Genomic DNA, 21235 nt, shown 5'->3' on the forward strand with positions numbered 1-21235 from the left:
ATCTTTGCTAACATAGACTAAGTTGTTCCATCCCTAACTTGAAGTAAGATTATGAATCTTGTCACATATTAGCATACTCCTTTGTTTTTCAAATATGTAATATAAATAATCAAATGTTTCTCGATGGTTTTGTAACACTTTCATCATGTCAAATTGAGTATAATGGAGAGTGAAAAATCTCATATTTTAACCTTTGCCAATATATCTCTTTGGAAACTTATAGAAACTCTTTTCTAGATGTTGTGTTTGAATATGTTTAGTATTCATCAGTTAAAGGGATGTTTGTAGTGAATTTATACCTATTCAAGTCACAAATTGACATAAACACTTCTAATGGTAAGACATGTATGGAATTAAAATAAAAATTTTGAATTACTAATTTAACTCTATCCTTTTGAGCATCTACTATTAGTTGTACATGTTTGGTAATGGAAGGATTACCTCTTTTGGTTTCTCCCTACAAATGCTGTAGAGACAATTTATGAGCTTCCGATTTATCATGGAAATTTAGACTACCAACTTAAGAGTGGTGATTTCATCTTTAGCAAATGGATTTTTGTTTTTATATTCAATAGACAATGAATATTTCATCTTTTCAAACCCATGAAAATATTTTACATCGTAAGGCCATGGAAATATTAGCTTCCATTTTTTCTTAAGGTGGATGAGCATAAAATCACCCACCCATAAGAGATAATGGTTGTTTGTTATTTTTAGGACGACCAATGGAAATTATTTTTCTAGAATAAACACATATTAAATCAATTAAAATAATGAAAAATATAAATATGGAAACAAAATCAATAACTAATTGTTAAGATGAAAAGAAAAGAACTAATAAATTTAAAAGTGCCACAAAAAATAATTCAACTTTATTTGATTGGTGGAAGGTGAAATTGATGAGGCCAATTAAAAATCCTATAATTTGGATGCATATCAAATATGGGTAGAATAATAAATCAATTACATCATCTACATTCAACATCCTTTTTTACTCAAAAAAAATCATTTTTAGCTCAAGCCATATCCATACTCTTGCATGTATTCCTAAGATTTAAATTTCAATGAGTTATGATTCTTATGTAACTAGCTCACAAAATAGAAGCAAATATAGAACAACAACTTCAAAATCAGCTTCGTTGAGGGGGAAACCTCCTTTACATTACACAAATGAACAATTCGTGGATGATACAACTAACAAGACCTCCTTTCTATATATAGCAGTCTAAGGGGTCACAATAGAGTCAAGGCTGACATAACAATAATAATATAAGGACACAATAATAACAATAGTGGGCTTCTATGGGGCACAATAATAACAATAAGGGGCTACAATGGAAATAATAATAAGTGAATACACTAGTATTATAGGTACCTAACATGCTCCTCTCCTTCAGAAAAGTGTTGTCCTCAACACTTGAGTAGTTTGGATGTTTTTGTTTAAAATTCTCGTCCTCCCATGTGGAATCTTCAGTGGGTAAGTTCTTACACTTGATGAGATACTCTGAAATTGATTGATTTCGTAGTTGTCTAGTTCATTTTTATGTGACTACTAAAGGTTCCATTATGATTTTTCCTTCCGTGTCAAGTTATGACAATATTGTTTGAAGTTAGAGCTTGTCACCTATAACCTTATTTAAGCATGAAACACGTAAAACTGGGTGCACTCAAGAAGCTATAGGAAGCTCCAATTTGTATGCCATAGTACCAATATTTTTCAACACCTTGTACAGACCATAATACTTTGGTGATAATTTATTATCCTTCTTAGCTTGCTTGAGGGACATTTGTTTCTTTGATTGTAGCCATACAACTATCCAGTCACCTACATCAAAACATATTTCGCTACAATGTTGATTTGTCTATTGTTTCCTTCTATTTTGTGCCGAAGTGAGGTTATCCTTTAAGAGTTGGAGAACTTGTTGTTGATGCTCGAAGTGATCTTCCACTGCTTGAACCTTAGAATTTTCTCTAGTAATTTTCGTTGCATTATGGAAGGAAGTGTTATACCACCATTCAATAAGAGGTAACCATTTGACTCATTATGTCTGTTTATTAGATACAAAGCAATGGAGATATCCTTCCAAACATTTGTTCACTATCTTAGTTTCCCCATCAGATTGAGGATGATAAGATGAGCTATGAGGTAACTGAGTACCCAGACAAGAAAATAATTCTATCCAAAAATTTCTAGTGAAAATGGAATATTTGTCACTTACAATAATATTTGGGTTTTCATGTAGCTTTTGAATTGTTTCTATAAATATAGTAGCCACTGCACTGACTCTGAAGGGATGAGATAATGCACAAAAGTGTGCATACTTGGTAAGTCTATCAACTACCACCATGATGACACTCTTTCCTTTGGACTTGGGTAAACTTGTGATAAAATCCATTGAAACCTCCTCCCAAAATTTAGTTGGAATGGATAAAGGTTGTAATAGACGTGGGGTATTAATTGTTTCAATTTTATTTTATTGGTGATCCAAACATTCTGTCACAGAATTTTGGATATCAGATTTAAGGCCATTCGAAAAAATTCCTTCTTAAATCTATGGTAAGTTTTAAAAGACCCTGAGTGCCTTCCTAAGGGAGAAGTGTACAATTCGATAAGAATGTTTTGTTTGAGTTGGGAATTCTTACAGAGGTATAAGTGATCTTTGTACCATATTGAATCATTTTTCCAGCTAAATGTATCGGATGTACTGGGGTCTTGTTGTAACTTTTGAATGAGTGCCCACACTTCTTCGTCATTCTTCCATTCATCCCTTGCTTTGTTTATCCAATCTGGTTGGATAATTAAAATGGCGCAAAACAATGCTTCCACATCCTTATCCTTTCTTGAGAGTGAATTTGCAACAACATTTTTCTTCCCTTTTTTGTAAATGATTTCAAAGTCATAACCCAACATCTTTGTGACTCATTTTTGTTCCACTTCTGAATATAATATTTGTTCTAAAAAGTATTTAAGACTATTATGATATGTTTTTACCTTGAAGTGTCTTCCCATTAGGTAAGATCACCATTTCGTAAGTGCATGTAGTATTGCCAACATTTCCTTCTCATAAATAGCTTTGTGGAAATACTTTCCTTTGATTGGATGACTTTTGAAAGAAATGGGTATTTCTTCTTGCATTAAAACAACACCAATTCCATTTCATGAGACATCACATTCCATAATAAAAGTTTTTGTAAAGTCTAGCATAGCTAAGATTGGTGATTGGCACATTGCCTCTTTAATATGTTGAAAGGATTGCGTTGCTTTTTGAGTCCAAGAAAATTCATCTTCCTTTACTAATGTTGTTAGTGGTGCTGTTATTCTCCCATAATGCTTAAAAAAGTCGCGATAATACCCAGTCAACCTGAGAATTTCTCACAGATGCTTTACGTATGTGGGGATTTTCCATTCCTTAATGGCTTTAATTTTTCTAGGGTCTACCTTAGCACCTTCATGAGATACAATATGACCCAAATATTCCACCTCTTGTTCTCCAAAGAAACAATTAGAGGTTTTTGCATATAATTGTTTCTCCTCTAATAGTTTGAGCACTCTATCAACATGTTGAACATGATCCTTCGAGGACTTGTTGTAGATTAGTATAAGTTACATCAAAAAATACTAACACAAATTTTCTAAGGGTTTGAAAATGGAATTCATCAAACCTTGAAATGTAGAAGGTGCATTGGTAAGGCCAAAAGTCATGACCAAAAATTCATAATGACCCTCATGAGTTCTAAATGTTGTTTTCAAAATGTCTTCAGTCTTCATTCTGATTTGATGATATCCTGAAGAAGGTCCAACTTGGTGAAGTAAATTTCTCCATGTGATTCATCCAATAATTCGTTAATGACAAGAATGGGAAATTTATCTCTAATAGTGAGCTTGTTGAGCTCCATATAATCCCCTCACATGTGCCATGATCCATCCTTCTTGTGGACCAATACCACTGGAGCAGAGAAAGAACTTTGACTAGGTTGAATTATACCAGCCTCTAGCATTCTGCAACCATACATTCAATTTCACTCTTTCGGGCATAAGGATATTTGTACAGCTTGATGTTTGGAGGAACTCTTCTTGGAATCAAATGAATAGCATGATCATGATGATGAATAGGTGGGAGGCATTTTGGAGCCTCAAATACCTTGGAATGATTGTCCAAGACATTTTGGAGATATGGAGAAATAGATGATTTTGACGTGGGAACCTCTAGGTAACATAATTGTGTAATTATGCCATGTTATTATTTCTTTAGAATCTTTGTCATGCCATTAGAGCTGATTATCTTTCCTATTTTCCCTACGATACCCCATAATTCAACTTCGTTTCCTTTTGAAAAAAATTCAAGAAAATTTCTTGAAAACTAAAAGCTATCGTACCCAAAGATTGTAACCATTGGACTCTTCAACACATATTATCCCATGGATAGCTTGATATTATGGCACTTTCCATAGCAATTTATGGTTCTTACATTTGCAACCATCACTTGACACTCTGGTGTTGGATATAGGAAGCAATTCAATTGCTTGGCTGTCTTACAATGAATAAAATTATGGGTAGGGCCTGAGTCAATCAACATTGTTACCTTTTTCTTCTTGATATGTTCTTCTATCTTGATAGTTTGAGGAGTTTTTATTCTGGCCAATGCATTACAGGACATGGTCGGATTCATTTCTTCTTCCTCTAGGCTCTGTACCTGGTGTGTATCTACTTCTTTTGATGTTTCTTGTTCCTTTTCTTCTTCCGCTTCACAATCTATGTAAAATAATTTATTATTAGCACACTTATGACCTTTAGTGTATTTTCTATCACAACTGTAACAAAGCCCTTTTTCTCTTTTATGTTCCAATTGTTGTGGTGTCAGCCTTGTAGGTTGTGGAAGGCTAGGGGCAACAACACTTCCATCTTTATAGTTGTGATTGGTAGGCTCCCTTGTTGCCATAATTTTGCTCTCAATTTCTAATGCCAACCTGAATGCCTTCTCCAATGAATCAGGTTCCCAAAGGTGAACCTCATGTTTGATGTTATCCTTTAATGTCCCTATGAACACATCAATCCTATGCTCCTTTAGAATATATTTTACCTGTATATTCAATTTTTGGAAGTCCTCAATGTGCTCCACCATTCAACTTTTTTGTTTGATATTTATGAATTGGCTAAAAATGGTGTTTGTTTTTGTATCCTCATAATGTGCTATCATTTCTTCTGTAAAAATTTCCCAAGGCAAAATTTGTTTATGAGAGAAAAGCCATCGATACCATACAAACAGCTTGGGTTCCAGATATAAAGTCGTAATGCGTACCTTTTGTTGGTTTTGCACATTATGGAGATCGAAATATTGCTCCATCTGTAGTATCCATGTTACAGGATCCTTGCCATCAAAATTCCTCATATAAATCTCTGGAACATGGTGGGTATTCAATCCAAAGTTAGAGTCTATGAAATCATGACTAAAATTTCTTTTGTTTTCGTCATGAGTTTCCTCTGCTACCTTCTCGCCATTAGGAAGAATTTCTTGTAGCAACTTTGCCAAACCTCCTTTCAAACATTCCATGTATTTCTTCAAATCTTCAATGTTTACTTATAAACCATCCATCTTAGCTTCCATGCCATCTATATTAGCTTCCATGCCATTATTTAAACCATCCATCTTAGCTTCCACACCTTTATTTAAACCATCCATCTTAGCTTCTATTACTTTTTGTGAGAGTGAAATTAGTTACACTTAGTCTCATAATTTTGATATATCATGTTGTATTTCTTCCTCTTCTTCATGAGTCATGCTAGAGCTCTTAGGTTGCTTACTAGGTGTTTCTATTTTCTTTGTTCGAGGCATCAGTTAATGATAATTATGCTTCACTATTTCCTTTGAATTCCTTCAAACTAATTTTTCAAACCAAACTTATGAAATTTTTTAAAAAGACTACTCACCTTTTTTGGTTTTGTAGGAGCTCAATATTGAATCTATTGTATCTCTATAATTTCAGATCTCCAAGGTCTAAAATTTCATCCTGTGGTATCCCTCTGAGTCTGCATTCCAACCCTGCAAGTCTTATTAAGATTGGATTCTCCAAGAAAGCGTTATTATAAATCTCCCACAAAGACCTCATTCTAAGTTATTTTAGTAGAGAAAATGTGTATGAAGTGCCACATGTCATGGTTTAGACCTTCGGACCTGAAAACAATACACAAAAAACTACAATCCATCCTCTTTCTTTTCATTTTTATTAAATTTCAATCTAATGCTCAGAGAGAATGTTATGATGCTTTTCCCCAGGTTGTCTGTTTGAGATATAATTCGAGAGCCTACAAAAACCCTAACTTCCTTGGATCATAATGTTGAAAATATAGTGATACAAGCTCTGAAATTCGTACCCAAGGTTCCTCAATATTTCAGCTCAAATGGGTTTTACTTTTAGCTTCTTCAACATCTTATCAAAAACGTTATAGCTGAAATTCCACGATGACCTATTTGAAGCAGCGAAACCCTAGAATCCAAAGCTCTGATACCAGCTATTATGTAACCAGCTCACAAAATAGATGAAAATATAGAACAATGACTTCAAAATCAACATCTTCAAGGGGGAAACCTCGTTTACATTACACAAATGAACAATTCTTGGATGTTACAACTCACAAGACCTCCTTTCTATATATAGGAGTCTAAGGGGTCACAATATAGTCAAATCCAACATACCAATAATAATGTAAGGAAACAACAAAAAAATGGTGGGCTTCTATAGTGCATAATAATAACAATATCGGGACAACATAGGAACAACAATAACAATAAGGGGCTACAGTGACAATAATAAGGGAATACACTAGTATTATAGGGACCTAACAATGATTAATTGAAATAAACTCAGTTTTTAGAAAGGAAAAGAGTAATATTGATCATCATCCAAAGAATAATTTGAATGTCAATATTGAATTTTATTACGAATTCTATGAAATTTATTGAAATGCATAATTTGAATGCAAATATTTAATTGTAGTGTCAATTTTATGAAATTTATTGAATTGCATCTATTGTTTAATAAGGCATGGGGTTGGTTCTTTTTAAACCAAGGCATGGAGGTGTTACTTATTAACTAAATTATAGTTCAAATAGGATTTTGACCAAAATATTGTACTTGAAATAGTAATAATCTCAAAATTGTAACTTAAGAAATTCAAAATTGCAATTTAACCATTTTTCATGGCTAGTAAATTCATTCAAATTATCAAAATTATAGTTTTAGATTGAAAAAATAAAATACTCAACACGAATAAATGATTGAGTTAATATATAAATACATTTATCGATGTGAATGTGACATACCTTGTTAAGAAAGGTTAATCGATAAACGTTCTTGTAAATCCCAATTTTTTTTTGTAGAAAATGGATTTAAAAATATCCAAAACAAATGATCAAGCTCTTTTTCATCTCTCCTAATTTTAAATAATTTCTAAAATATGCAAAGTAATCATGATTAAAAATAGTAACAAGGATTATGTCAGGAAACCCAAACATAAAAATATCATACTATAATTATCAATCTATCATCATCATAAGAAAAATATTTAGAATATTATTCTATACACTACCATTTTCCAACGAATAAAATAATTTACAAGCAATAACTTCCATGGGTGCAACATTCAAATTCCACTACTCTTTGTACAGATATATCTTTTAGATAAATCCATCATGCATGTGTTACATAAACTCATGCATGTGAATATGTTATAGTTGAAAGTATTTTTACAGTTGCACAATACACATAGATCTAAAAATGCAGATATGAAAACATGTGGAGCTTGAAATCTCTTTACTATTACTCAAAAAACATATACTAAAAACACACTATACTCTAGACTAGAGCTCATGCTATTATTTTCAACTAATACGCCTCTCTATTACATCACATACATGTATAAATAATATCTTATCCTGATTATGTCCAGATCTAACAACTCTATTACCATGTCAATCAACTTTGTCAAACCACTAACCATTAATGATATTTCTTAACCATGTCTATTGATGAATTCAATAATATCCAACAATACTTATATAAAAATGAACTTATTAACTAATAAAATATTAACAGTCCAATTTATTGATCCATGTCAATCTACGATACTTAGAAAAAACCATGTTAATAACTTATTACCATTTTAATTTATTAATGGATGTGAATCAAATGATACCTATAGAAAGAAAAATCCATGTTGTTACCTTATTAGTATAATTCCATTCCAATTTCCAATGAAGAAGGTACAACTCATTTTAATTTGTTTTTATTTTTGAAATAAGACAATTTTCAATTTTTGTAATTAAGTAATTTTCAAATAATTAGATAGATTTTTAACATATTTTCATTTTTGCAATTAGATAATTTTCAAATAATTACATCTTTCAATTAGGTATTTCCATATAACAATACCATGGGCCAATACTATGGTTTATCAATACCACATGTCAAAAAACATAACTCATTTTATATAATGCTTTTTTATATGATATTTTTCATAATAAAAAAAATCAACAATATTTCCCATAATTATGTCTATCTCATGAAATGAACATAGGTAGAGAAAGTTACAACCATCACTACAACACAAAGTGGGGTTTTAAGACAACATTTAAGACAATTTTTGAGTAAATTGTCTTAACTTGAGACAAAAGAAAACTTGTGTATTGTCTCAAATATTGTCTTTAACTGACTGTCTCAAATTAAACTGTCATAAAAATAAATTGTCTTAAAATACTATATCTATAAAGATAATATATAACAGAAACCTTTTTGTCTCCCAGAGACAATTTCATTTTCATTTTTGTCTCTCGAGAGACAATAGTTGGAATTAAAGACATATTGGCTTTAAGGAGACAATGTCTTTGATCCTAACTATTGTCTCTCTAGAGACAATAAAAAATTACATTCAAAAACAATACAAAATCACTTTTGTCTCTTTAGAGACAATATAAGATGATGAATCTAGAAAAATATCTCACCATTGAAATAAGCCAACATTAAAAGTATTTAATTAAAAATAAACTACAATACCATTGATTAATTTATATTAGGACACAGTGGAATCGAACCACCAACCTCCTTTTTATAAAGCAGGTACTCTTCCATTGTGCTAGCATCCTTTAAAGATTCGCAATAAAAATGGAAATAAAAATAATAGCTATTAAAAACAATTTGGTTAAACAAAATAATAATACAATTAAAATTCACTTAGAGGAAAATTCAACTCAAAAATAACCACCTAAGAAAAAATTAAAAAAATAATAAAATAATGTCATGTAGACAATTTTTTTATATTTCATTTTTATTATTTTATTTTTACCAAAATCACCCAAATAAATGTCACTTTTATCAAAATAACTCTATATATATTTGATATTTAAATTATTTTATTAACACGAGATTTAATAAAATTTGGTAATTCAAAATTTAATATATTGTTTCAAATTTATTATATAAATTCCTAAATATAAGGGACAAATCTATCATATAAATTCTTAAATATAAGGAATTAATTTAGTCATTGATAAAAAATGATTAAAATTAGTAACATTTGTTTTAACAATATTTCTTTTTTTAATATAAAAACAAATATGCACAAAAAATAACATAATCAAATAAATTTTTCCAAATATTTGAATTGAAAACATTTTATTATCAAAATTGCTTGTCTTTTCACATATTTTTAACTAATAGCTAATAAGAAAGGTAATTCTTTTTAAGATAGTCATCACAAACCCTCTCCCCGGTTTTTGCCATATGTAATGAGGCTAATTGAGATTACCTTTGTGGTGTAATATAAGGGTCTCTTACATTATATAACCATTTATATTAATATATATTTATATCATGTTATATATATATAATTTTCAAGTTTAAGATAAATTCTTCGACGTAAATCACAAGATAAATCATTTGTCGACGCGTTTCGAACCAACAAGTGTGGTTCATCGTCCTGACGATGAACCACACTTGTTGGTTCGAAACGAGTCGACAAATGATTTATCTTGTGATTTATGCCGAAGAATTTCTCTTAAACTTGATATGGATCACAGAAGCCTCAATTCAACAATATAATTTTCAATTATTATTATTATTATTGAGAATAAGTTTACATGATTAAAACAACAATTAAGTTTTACAAATAATAATTCTTATCTAAATTAATAATAATTCGATCCTAATTTCCATTGTGTGTGAGAGGGTCTCTTTGAAAGTTTCTCATATTCCTCTGATTTTGGTTCAAAATTCATTGAAAAGCGGTAAATCTTGAAAAAAAAGTCTTAAAATGAAAAGTGGTAAATCTCTTTAAAAAATCTCATATTCCTCTAGTTCAAATTTCCTTGCTTCCTCCGTGTAGAATCCAGAATAGCCAAGTGTCATAGAATATAGCGAAGTGCCATAGAATCACCTGTACTTTGAAAATTATAAAGTGAGAGAAGCATCATAAATTGTGAAATCTTAAAAAACGGTGAAAAGTTGTAAATCTTCAAAACAAATATTAAAATGAAAAGCGGTAAATATCTTTAAAAAAATATCTCATATTCCTCACATTCTGGTTCAAAATTCCTTGCTTCCTTTGTGTAGAATTTAGAATAGCCAAGTGTCGTAGAATCCATAATAGACAAGTGAGAGAAGCATCATAAATTTTGAAATCTTGAAAAAAAATTGTTAAAATGAAAAGCAGTAAATCTCTTGAAATTTTTTTCTCATATTCCTCTCGTTCTAGTTCAAAATTCCTTGCTTCCTCCGTGTAGAATCCAAAATAGCGAGTGCCCTAGAATCACATGTAATTTGAAAAATTATAAAGTGAGAAAACCATAAAAAATTTTGAAATCTTAAAAACAGTGAAAAGTCGTAAATCTTGAAAAAAATCTTAAAATGAAAAGCCGTAAATCTCTTAGAAAAAAATCTCATATTCCTCTGATTAAAATTCCTTGCTTCCTCCATATAGAATCTAGACTAGCCAAGTGATTTGAAAATGATAAAGTGAGAGAAGAATAATAAATTTTGAAATCTTAAAAAACCTTGAAAAGTTGTTAATCTTGAAAGAACAATGGAAATGAAATTTTCTGAAAAAAGATAAATATTTAGAATTTTATAAATATTACTAATTTTATAAATTATGTTTCTAAATATTTGTGGATAGAAAAATATATTATTAATAAATTTCGAAAACATAAAAAAAAAGTATCAAAATTAAATGTAAAATATCAATAAATAGAAATGGAAAGTGGTAGATTTTTGAAAAATAGATAATATTTTAATTTTACAAATTATGTTTCTAAATTTTTGTGCATAGAAAAATGTATTATTAATATTAGATGAGTTAGAATTTTTTTTTCTCTAATTAATAATCAACCCATGATTTACCCTTCCTTAAATATTAATTTTATTTGAAAGATTTTAAAAATTTTAAAAATATTATTAATTTTATGAATTATGTTTCTAAATATTTGTGGATAGAAAAATATATTATTAATATTATATAAAATATTATATTATTAATAAATTTCTAGAACATAAAAGGAAAGAAAGAAAGAGTATCAAAATTAAATGTGAAATCTCAATAAATAAATGGAAATGGAAAGTGGTGGTTTTCTTAAATGTGAAAAAAGAAAATATTTAAAATATTTCTAATTTTATGAATTATGTTTCTAAATGTTTGTGCATAGAAAAATATATATTAATATTAGATGAGCTAGAAATTTTAATTGTTTTCTCTAATTAATAATCAACCCATGATTTATTCTTCCTTAATTATTAATTTTATTTTTAATATTTAATATAGTTATATGCCATTTCGGCACCATTGATGTTTAATGTAGGTAAACCATATTATTAAAATAATTGACCTATATCCAAATTAGATAATTAAAATTTTCCATATCATATTGGGTACCTCTATCTCTTTTTAATTTTAAAAGATTTTGATTGGATTATATATTATGACATGGAAATTCGATGTTAAGTTTCTAAAATCAAATTTCCTGTAATGAAAATAAAATATCAATAACTGAAAATTTTGATTAATTTTAGTTCATTTAAAATTACAATACAATTTTCAATTAAATAGTTAAAATAAAAATACTTCCAAATTAAAATCACAACCGAAATTATATCAAAATCACTCTCAAAATAAATTAAAAAAAAACACTTTACAAAGCTGTCACAAATATTATTAAATTTAAAATGATACTTTTGAATGGAATGGTTGAAAATGCAATAGCTAGATTTGCATTAAAGTTGGACCCAAAATAACAAAACAATAAAATTCCTTGCAACACAAATATGCCAATAACTTTGCAATTTTGTGAGATTTTAAATCTCATAATTTCAGTGTATCTTTTTCTCACTTGATCCTACATCAATTTTTTCCTTCAACTTGGTTTCTTTGATTTTTCATAATGACCATAGCTCATTGAATGGAGTAGATTCCTTCTTCCCGTAGATGCTTGATGTGAAGTTGCTCCATTCCTTTAGTAGTGCATTGAGCACTATGATAGTCATTTCCTTGTTAGACATTATTTCTCCCAACTCATGGAGTTGGTCTCTTATTTCTAACACCCTCATAAAGTAGAGGTCATTCCTTCTTCTTTTGATATCTTCATATTGTAGAGTTCTTGCCTTAACGAGATCACTTCTCCTACAGTGCTTACAGAGAACAATTCTACAAGTTTGTCATATATTTCTTTTGATGTTTCTAATTTTGGTAGATAGGGAATGGGGGGATCCTTGATGGATTCTATGAGAAGCCTTTGAGCCCTTAATTCCCCTTTCATGTACTTTTTAAGAGATTGAGATTCTTCCTTTGGAGTTTTTGTGTTTAAGCCCTTAACATGTTCCACAACTTCATTTTATATGAGGATTAAACCTGTCCTCTTCTTCCATGTAAGAAAGATTAATGACCCAACCAACCTATTGCTCTCCTTGCAAAAATAAATTTTGATAGATTCATATGTGGGCACAAAGTTAATTTCTTGTGAAGATACTCCTTGATGAAAATATCTTCAATCTTCTTCCTTCTTACTTTTGATGATGATATGATAATATAATATTTCTTTTTGAAGAACATGTATTCCTTCAAATAGTGATCCTTGTCTTAGAGGAAGATCACCTTGACTTCTTGATAATGTTAACAAATTATTTCTTGCTTCTTTTGGATGAGTAAAATGGGGTTAGCAACCAAAGGCTACCCTCCAAATAATTTGAGAGTACGGCATATTTAGAGGATTCAAACTCAAGAAACCATAAGAAAGAAAAGGGGGAAAGTATCTAACAAATATGGTTAAAGTATGCATCAAAATCCCCATCCTTGAATGAAATGGTGGTTTACACAGGGCTTGTGAGAGAATATGGGATGGAGGGTAGATTGGCATGGTGAGAGAATGAGAGAAGGGTTTTATCTACTAAAGGAATATGGGATGGAGGTTATGTCTAAGTTCAGGGAGGCTTTTATCTTGTTTGACAAGGATGGAGGTGGATGTATCACAACAAAGGAGCTTGGGACGATAATGCATTCATTGGGTCGAAACCCAAATGTATATTTGAAGTGGTCCAAATGTTTTATATTCAATAATCTAGTACCGAATACAATCAACCACAAAAGAGTAGTTCTAATCTGCCAGTAAATGTAATATATTAAATACACCATTCCAAATCAATTTTTCTATGGTGGACCAAAGAAATAGATGAGTTTGGTCATCCATGACCTCCATATAGAGTAAAAAAGAACCAGAACCACTCTATCCTTTATCACACAAATTGTCCCATGCCAATTTGAAGCCAGAAAGATATATTTAATGATATTCTTAGGCAGAGAGAAAATGTGAAGCCAACATATATAGATGATCTGAAGGACTGCTTGAACTAGAGTTAACTTGCCCCCTAGGGAGAGCCACCTGTGTGCCCATGATAAAAGCTTACAATGGATTTTCTCTATAAGTCAACTCCAATCCTTAATTCCATAACAATTAGGTTGGAGCATAAATCTAAGATATTTAAAATCTACATCTAATGTAGTGCAGATAACAACAAAAATATGATAAATCTCCAGTACCAATCCATCATCTGGGTAAGCAGAAATGATATGAGATTTAATATTATTCATAAGCAATCCAAAGACTGATCAAAAGAGTTCAATCTACCAAAGAGTAACACATCACTGAAAAAAATCAAAGGAGTAACTTTGACTTGTCTACCTACACATGTGCAGCCAAAATTAAATTTAATCCATCTACCTCCACCCCTGCAACCGAAATTACTTCCCTTGTGAATTTTGTGACTACTTCTTCCACAATCTAATCTTTTGTACTCAATGTTTTCTTCTCGCAAAAGTTGTCATAGATATTTTCAAGTAGGCATATTTTCTACTAACGAATATTCTGTAATTTGCCTCCACCATCCTTGTAGAAATTATGGTGTAGATTTGCAACTACTCATGAATTTTTAATCAAAATCACAAGACAAAAACCTACTCTACTGCTCTGTGGAAGTTAATTAACAATTTAGAACAAAAATTTCATACATGCAATAAGAAATAACACACCTGCAAAATTTTTTTTCTAGGGAAAGTAATATGCCAAAAATCCCAATATATGCTTGCATTAATATGATGAATAGAAATGTATTACAATTTCTTTGCTCAAATGAGCACAACCTGTAGGTGAATAACCTGTCTCTCTTCTCACTAAGAGGCTTTGACCTAGACCTAGTAACTTTCTACCTGTTATTGAGACCATATTTCCTTGCTCAATTCCTTACTATTATTTAGGAATCTTTACAAAATGGATTGCACAATTCCCAAGGTTGATCATCTAATTTCATGCAAGACCTGTACACTCAAGACTAGTCTCCAATTGATGTTACACCGCCTTGGAATCTCCACCACAATAGGGGAACTCGAATTCTCCATGCACTAGATATTTTGGGTTGATTGATAAGTTAAATGGATGATCACTGAGTTTGACTGAAGTCCCATTGCACAATTGGCCTTCCACTAGTTCCTCAAGTAGTTGGAATTAGTTTAACTGAAAAAACTTGAGATAACTGACTTTGATTGGTACAAATTAGAAATCATACATGCTTAATTGAACTCTAACTCCTCCAACTCAAAATTACCAAGTAAACCAGGTGACACAAGTCATGTCACACAATTCAACTGCATTTTTCCGTTGATGTGGAAATTCATATTTTCTCAATTTAACCAAGGAAAATTCAAATTGAGAATTTCTTACTACATTTTTTAAGACTCCCTCTCTACAAGAAAGGGATTATTAACCACCCCTACCCTGCACCTATGGAACTCGAACTTCCCTCTTGAAAATGCTTTTGTCAAAATGTCAACATCTTGCTCCTCTCTCAAAATGGAGTGTAGCAACATCATCTGCCTCTAGACACAGTCCCGTAAATGGTGATACTGGATATCTGTATGCTTGGATCAATCTTGAAATACATGATTCTCAGAGAGATTTATGCAACTCTGATTATCACAATTGGATCCATCATCTGAACAAATAGTCCATCAAGTATCTTTCTCATCCATATCGCCTCACGTGTAGCTTGACTTGCACCCATGTATTATGCTTCTGTCTAGCTGACCACCACATATATTTGCTTCCTGTTGTACAAAGAAACAACTGTGGACCCAACATTGAAAATTCCAATTAATTTACTCTTTTGGTCTAATGGACTTCATGCCCAATTTGCATCTATGAAGCCACACAACTTCACTCCCTATGCTCATCTGTACCATAGTCCAAACTGGGTAGTGCCTTTGAGGTATAGTAAAACATGCTTGGGTGCCTTCCAAAATAGTTTAGTTTACCTAACCATATCTTGTATTATCTCGTTGAATGCACAACACATATCTAGTCATGTGTTCACAATATACATGAGTGGACCCACTAGCTGCCAATAAATGGTACCATCCATTTCACCTAAAGTTATATCCTCCTTCCTCTAGTTGTTCATTAGAGGTGTCTCCATAGGTTTACAACTCTCCATGTAGAATATCTGCAGTATCTCATTTGCATACTTGCCTTTAGAGACAATCAATTCCCCATCACCTTCCCATACTTCTAACCCGAGAAAGTAGTGCTTGAGACCCATGTCCTTCATTTCAAATTTACTTACAAGGTCCTCCTTGCAAGATATGATCAACTACTTATCACTAGTTAAAATAAAATTATCAACATATAAGGCAATACTAAGAAATTTACTTTCTATCTAGATGTGATGAGGTTTACGTTCGCTTCACTTATGGTGAAGCCCAAACCATTGAATTGATCTAATGGATGAGTACCTTGCTACTAGAGAAAAGCTCTCCTCATAGTCAACTCCCTCAACTTGAGAGTACCCCTTGGCCACAAATTTTGCCTTATACTTCTCTATGTTTCTGTCAGTTTCATGCTTCACCTTGAAGATCCATATCAAACCCACTATTAATTTATATGCTAGTCTTAAGAGCCTTTCCAAAACATTTTTCTATATAATGGATTCGTTATTCTCCACCATTTCATCAAACCATATAGTTTTCTCTATTTCTTCCTCAAAATAGGATTCCTCAATCTCTATAAGCTCAATCATAAGAGCCATGTAGCCAGTGTACCTCTCAGGTGATCTCCTTTTCTTACGCAAATTTGAAGGATATCCCACATTCTCCCTCGCATCTTGCACAAGTCAATAAACTTCCTTAGTTATTTTTCTGCATTCTCTAGAGGTTTTACTTTATTGAATGTCTCCACTCTCTAATCCACAATTTGTGGTTTCTCTACAACTTCCCGAGGTTCCTCTTTTGGAGCTAAAATCTCATCTTTTAGTGGGATCTAAAGCTCTCTCTCATGAGAGGACCACATAGCTTTCTCCTCATCAAAATTTACATCCTTTCGCACAACTATAATTATGAGTGATGGCAAGTACACATGTTAGTTGTGGGGAATTTCTGTGTAACCCACAAATACCCCCAATTCTGTGGTCAACTAAAGCTTATTCCTTGATCCTTTGGAGACATGGCAGTAAAGAGAGGCTCCAAAAATCTTGATGTGTGACACATCCTGCTTTCTTCCCGAGAAAGCCTCCTCCGATGTAACCATACCAAGAATCCAATGAGGACTTCGGTTCTACAAACAGACTGTTGTATTGGATGCCTCGACCCACAAATATAGAGGTAGGCCTTGGTCATGCAAAATCACTCTCGTTACTCTCAAAATGCTACAGTTCCTTCTCTCACCCATCCCATTCTGATGTGGGTTATGGGGTGTTTTCAACTCTCATCAAATGCCTTCGTTCACACATAAATTTTTAAATTCATTCAACACATACTCACCTCCATTATTTCTCCTCAGAGACTTCACCTTCTTGGTTGTTTATTTCTCAACTAGTGGCTTGAATGCTATGAATTTGGAGAATGTCTCATCTTTCTTCCGCATGAAAATATCCAACACTTATGTGAGAAGTCATAAATAAAAAGGACAAAATATTTGTGTATGGTAGTGGGGGTTATCAAGAAAGGTCCACAGACATCAGATTGGATCCTTTCTTGGACTGCATGTGCTTTGTTGTCCCGATCATGGAATGAAGTTTTTATGTACTTCCCTAAGGTACATCCTTTGCATACATCCTACGGCTCAAGTGCTCCTTGAGGGAGGCTAGTGGCTATTTGTTGTATAATATTCAAGGTGCCATGATGCAAATGACCACGTCTTATGTGCTAAATTTAACATACATCATTGCCCTACACTTTATCTTCCTTAGTGCTTAATGCAACACAATCTTCCACATCTAACTTATATAGATTCTTCACACAAACCTCGATATTATTCACCTATCTCGTGGCTATGTGTCTGAGGAATGTTTTTCCTTTGTTGAAGATCACGTCATAACCACGGTCTTTCAAAACTGCAACATAGATGAGATTTTTCTTTAGGCATAGACCAAACATGACATCCTTGAGCCTCAGAGGGAAGCCTAACTCGCTCTGAAACGTGATTGTACCAATACTGGTCATGTTGTACCTTTCATCGTCCCCAAGCCTGATGTGCATATGGAGATCTTTCTCCTCTAGGTCATTGAAAAAATCTCTACACCCTATCATGTGGATCAATGCATTTGATTCCAAGTACCACATGCTCCCCATCACTGTGTTGCACATGCATGCGATAAGGGTAAAGTCAAGGTCGAACTGTGAAGCCAAGGCTTCACCCACTTCTCCTCCTAAGGTATTCTTGCTTGCCTTTTTTGTGGGCACTTCATGGCACAATGCTCATATTCATGATAATGGAAGCATTTATTTTTTCACAAACGTTTCTTCTTTCCCCCTTGGCTAAATTCTGGTCTAGTTTGAGATTTATTCCCTTTTCCCTTCTTTAACTTTCCAACCAATGCAAACTTTTCTTCATCCTTACCCTTGGATAAGGTCCCATCTCTGGTATTCAGCCTTATTTCCTCATGTACCAAATCATATCATAAGTATTCGCTATTCAGTAGTTTCTCCCTCCTATTCACTTAATCTTGATAGCTATGCTAACTCTTGGGAAGGCCCATAAGGGCTATTCTTACCAAGTCATTCTTTGAAATAGTAACACCAACTCTTGCAAGCTCATCACAAAATTGTGTGAACCTCCTCAAATATTGGAGGATAAAGTCATTCTTCTACATATTGATATTTCAAAGTTTATCCTTGAGCACCAATTTTTTGTGGTCACTACTATTCTAGAATAGATTTGTCCGTTCCTACCACATTGCATAAGAATTTTCTTTCCCATGGATATTGTTGACAATGTGGTCCTATACTCCCTCCAATATTATTCTCCACAACTTGGCTACAATTTTCTTCCACTGAGCAAGGTTTTGGGCATTAGATTCTGTTGGTTTTGTAACATCTCTCTTGATGTATTCTAGCAATCCATTGTCATCGAATACCTCCTCCATGTGATCCTTCCAATTAATGAAATTAGATATTCCTTCCAAGGCATACTCTAGACTCAACCCATTGAAGGTCATCTTCTCAGCTCTTAAGAGATGTTTCTACACTAAACTACAAATTCAAACCTCTTGAGAAACAAATTCGAAATTCCTACTCTAATGTGAATCCTCTTATGATATGATGTAGAAATTATGGTGTAGATTTGCAACTGCTCAGGAAGTTTTTTCAAAATCATAAGACACAAACCTACTCTATTACTCTACAGAAGTTAATTCACAATTTAGAACAAAAAATTCAGACATGCAATAAAAAATAAAGCACACGCACACAATATTTTTCCTGGGGAAAGAAATCTGCTAAAAACTCCAATTCCTTCTTGCATTAATATGATGAATATAGATGTATTACAATTTCTTTACTCAATTGTGCACAACCTCTAAGTGAATAACTTATCTCTCTGCACACTAGGAAGCTCAAACCTAAAATTTGTCAATTTCTGCCTTTCCTTGAGCCCTTATTTCCTTGTGCAATTCCTTAAGAAATTAGGCCCCTATTATTTAGGCTTTTTTTCCAAAATGGATTGCCCAATTCCTAAGGTTGATCATGTGATTGCATGCACGCCTCTACGCTCAAGACTAGTCTACAACTAATATTAAATTGCTTTGGAATCTCCACCATAGCTGGGGAACTCAAATTCTTTGCATGCACTAGATATTTTGAGTTGATTGATCAGTTAACTAGATGATCACTGCATTTGACTAAATTCCCACTGCACAACTAGCCTTCCACTAGTTCCTCCAACAGTTAGAACTAGTTTAATTGAAAACAACTTGAGATAATTGACTTTGATTGCTACAAATTAGCAATCACACATGCTTAACTGAACTCTAACTCCTCCAACTCAAATTTATTGAGTAAAATGGGTGACACAAGCCATGTCATACAAGCTAATTGCATCCAAGTTGTCTGCTGATGTGGAAATTCAAATTTTCTCAATTTAATCAAGGCAAAATCAAATTGAGAATTTCTTGTTGCATTTTTCAACAATCCTTTAGGTGAATCTAATCCATGTTGCCAATCTAGCACAACAATGTGCTAATAACAACAACCAATGGATATAAGTAGTGTTCAAAATAAATAAAACAGTCAAAAAACGCATATCAAAACATAATCGATGGAGACCTTGAAAATTACTTCAACTATGTTACCACCTACCCACATTCATCGAAAGTGCCTTAATCACTCCTCTCACAATGTACACCTTTGTTGTCAGCCTCCATTGCCCTAAATCTCATTAGCTTTTGTCAACCTTCATTGCTCAGCTTCCCGAGCAACCCATCAATAGCATAAAGACGAACCCCTAATCCTTTACCTTTTCTACTAGCGCCGCATATTGAAAATTTTAAGACAAAAGATTTATTTTGTCTTATAAAATTTCCCTCCATGTAGTAGTGTTGAATGTAAATACATAAAATTTGTCTCTAAATGTATCAACAAAGATTGAAGGGACAAAAGAGAAATTAATGTATTGGAAATATTGCTACGGAAAATTTTCATGTTCTTCAGAGTCAACTATCCCCACAAAACAAAGAGCCCAAAAAGTCATTGTCTTTATATAAGATAACATGACTGGAAAGTGAAATAGTAGTGTTGGTATCGGTGCGATACAGTGATAGCCCGCAAGCTAGCAGACTTACGGTGCACCGTGAGATTCAATTTTGTAGTTGTTAGATAATATTTTCTTAAATTGATATGTTTCTGTCTTAATTGTTAATTGTCTTTAATGGGTTTCATCTTAAGTGGCCATTGCCTCAAATATAAAGTTGTCTTAAAATATTTTTGTCTGAATCTTTTTTTGTCTTAAATATAAATTTTTGTCTTAAAATAATTTTGTCTTAAACTGTTTTTGTCTTAAATTTAAAATTGTGTCTTAAAATATATTTGTCTTAAGTTGTTTTTGTCTTAAATATCAATTTTTGTCTCAAATCATTTTTATCTTAAATTTTTTATTTAAGACAATTCAATTGATATTGAATTTTAATGTAAAATAATTAAAATAAAAAGTGACTTTTTAAGACAAAAGATTTCTTTTTTCTTAAAAGTACCCTTGATCTAGTAGTGCATGCTTCTAAAACTAGCCAAAATAATCTCAATTTTACGTATTCAATTATATAAACAAAGATCAACGGTATACATTTATTTTTGAATAATTGGTTTTTAATTTATTTTCCTTTATTATATAACTACACCATAACGTTTAATACCATTTATAATTTTCCTTTTATCCCACTA

Source organism: Pinus tabuliformis, chromosome 6 (assembly GCF_031772625.1).
Source record: "Pinus tabuliformis cultivar Carrire ecotype Pingquan chromosome 6, CPIR1, whole genome shotgun sequence".
Classification (NCBI taxonomy): domain Eukaryota; kingdom Viridiplantae; phylum Streptophyta; class Pinopsida; order Pinales; family Pinaceae; genus Pinus; species Pinus tabuliformis.